Source organism: Macaca fascicularis, chromosome 10 (genome assembly GCF_037993035.2).
Source record: "Macaca fascicularis isolate 582-1 chromosome 10, T2T-MFA8v1.1".
Lineage (NCBI taxonomy): Eukaryota > Metazoa > Chordata > Mammalia > Primates > Cercopithecidae > Macaca > Macaca fascicularis.
The window spans coordinates 36758789-36761705 of NC_088384.1; the positions used below are offsets into that span (position 1 = coordinate 36758789).

Sequence of the window (2917 nt, forward strand, 5' to 3'; positions counted from 1 at the left end):
AAAATTGGAACCCTTCCTAACACTATATACAAAAATTAATTCAAGATGGATTAAAGACTTAAATGTAAAACCCAAAACTATAACAACACAGAAGAAAAAATCTAGACAATACCATTCAGGATATAGGCATGGGCAAAGATTTTATGACAAAAAGGCCAAAGCAATAGCAACAAAAGCAAAAATTGACAAATTGGGTCTAATTAAACTAGAGAGCTTCTGAAGAGCCAAAGAAACTATCATCAAGCTAACAACCTAGAGAATAGGAGTAAAATTTTGCAACCTATCCATCTGACAAATTTCTAATATTCAGAATCTATGAAAGACTTAAACAAAATTTACAAGAGAAAAACAAACAACCCCATTAAAAAGTGGTCAAAGGACATGAACAGACATATCTCAAAAGAAGACATTCATGTGCCCAACAAACATGAAAAGCTCAACATCACTGATAATTATCAAAACCACAATGAGATACCATCTCACACCAATTACAATGGCTATTAATAAAAAGTCAAAAATAGCAGATGCTGGTGAGGTTGTGGAGAAAAGGGAACACTTTTGCACTGTTGGTGGGAGTGTAAATTGTTTCAAGCATTGTGGAAGAGAGTGTGGAGATTCCTCAAAGACCTAGAAGCAAAAATACCATTTGACCCAGCAATACTATTACTAGTTATATACCCAAATGAATATAAATCATTCTATTTTAAAAATACATGTACACACATCATTGCTGCAGCACTATTTACAATAACAATGTCAGGTAATCAATCTACATGCCCATCAATGATAGCCTGGAAAAAGAAAATGTGGTACATATTCAGCATGGAGCACTTTGAACCCATAACATGTAATGAGATGATGTCCCTTACAGGGAAATAGTTGGAATTTGAAGCCATTACTCTCAGCAAAGTAATGCAGGAATAGAAAGCCAAACACTGCTTATTATTATTCTTACTTATTAGTGGAAGCAGATCAATGAGAACCCATGGAAACATCAGGAAGAACAACACACACTGGGCACCTGTTTCATGACAAGGGGGAGGGGAGGGTGAGCATCAGGAAGAATAGCTGTGGATGCTGGGCTTAGTACCTAGGTGATGAGATGATCTGTGCAGTAAACCACAATGGCAAATGTTTATCTATGTAAGAATCCTGCATAACCTGCACATAGACTCCCAAAACTTCAAAAAAATGTTGAAAAAACAAATGCCTATCTGGTGGATTCTCTATGTTAGACCCAAACTGAGGAACCTGAAGCTGCCACTGGAGGAATCCGGGTTGGGGGCACCATGGGGAGCTGCTGCCAAGGCCATCCACCCTCCCTACAGGCCACTTCCTTTCCTGGCCAGTGATGGAAATGAGAGAGGGACTATGAAGAGCTGTGGAAGTCAGATTCTCGGGAACTGGAATAGGCCCCAGCCCATGCCCCCCAGCCCAGCCCAGCCAGTGTGCCCACCAGTCTTCCCACCCAGCCAGCCCAGCCCTCAGGATTGTTAGATGGAACATGGTTCCATCATCACCTAGGCATGTAGGGAAGATGCCCTGGTCCTTACCAAGCAAGGCCTGGTTTCCAAAGTCCTCTCTTAAGAGCCCTCATGTTTGTCACATCCTACAAGGCCCCTTTCTGCTGTTCTTACACCCAGCATGTTGGCCAGTCAAGTTCCCCCACTGAGCTCTACACACATAAGGAGGAAGCCAACACCATGGCAAAGTCAGATCATCTCCAGGGTCTCCAGTATTAGTTTTATCAGATCCTAGCAACCTGCCTGCTCCCAGAGGTGACAGAGAAAGATCAAAGAAAGATCTGTATGGTCACTGACCTGGATGAAACCGTTGTGCATAGCTCCTTTAAGCCAATCAGCAATGTTGACTCCCTAGTGCCTGTAGAGACTGAGGGGACGACTCACCAGATCCATGTGCTCAAGAGGCCTTATGTGGATGAATTCCTGAGATGAATGGAGGAACTCTTTAAATGTGTTCTCTTCATTCCAGTTGGACAAGTATGCAGATCCTGTGATGGGTCTGCTGGACCGGTGTGGGTTGTTCTGGGGCTGCTTATCCCATGAGTTGTGTTTGTTCCACCAGGGCTGCTATGCCAAGGACCTCAGCCATCTGGGGAGGGACCTGAGGAAAACTCTCATCCTGGACAAATCACCTGCTTCTTACAACTTCCACCCAGAGAACGCAGTGCCTGTGCAGTCCCGGTTTGATAACATGACAGATAGCAGCTGCTGAACCTGATAGCAATCTTCAAGGAGATGAGTGGAGCAGAGGGTGTCTACATTAGCCTTGTACAGCAGTGGGCCCTTAGCCTTCCCTGCTTCCCAGCAATGGCCATCATAATAGGAGACTTTCCCACACTGTGCCTTTATGATCAGCCTGACAGGGTGGAAGCTGGAGTACCTAACCAAGTGAGCCTGGAAAAAGTGAGAAGTGATTGAAAAGAGCTTTAGGACAGCTTAGATGCTGAGTGGGTGAATGCCAGACCAAGGATGCCCAGAGCTACCTGCCATCAAGTTGTTGGGTTCTCAAGATGTGTATGTGAGAGAAAGACAGCATGTGTGTTTTGCCATGAACTGTAGCCCCAGTATATAGTGTTTCAGTGGGGGAGAAACTGAAAGACAAAGACTCTTCCCAAGTTAGCTTATCTCCTCTCCTGTCACCCTATGACCACTGAGCTTCGTAGGGATGAAGACTACTGAAGGCTCCATTGCAAACCTGGTCTTTCCTTGGTATTGCAAGGCCTATGCCAAGGAGAAAGGAAGGGTATGCCTTTGGGTGTTCCAGGCACACATCTTTCTGAAATATTTCTCCAGCCAGTTATTGCAGAGAAAAGCTGACATTTCAGGGCAGATGAAGACTTATATCCAGACCAGTACCCAAGTCATCAGGTCTTGTGGCCCAAAGGCTATGCTTA

General features: G+C 44.3%; 1 pseudogene; it reads left to right on the top strand.

Annotated features, from left to right (window-relative positions):
• Positions 1 to 1497: 1497 nt before the first annotated feature.
• LOC102128445 (carboxy-terminal domain RNA polymerase II polypeptide A small phosphatase 2 pseudogene) lies at positions 1498 to 2343 on the top strand (annotated as a pseudogene).
• The last annotated feature ends 574 nt before the right edge of the window (positions 2344 to 2917 follow it).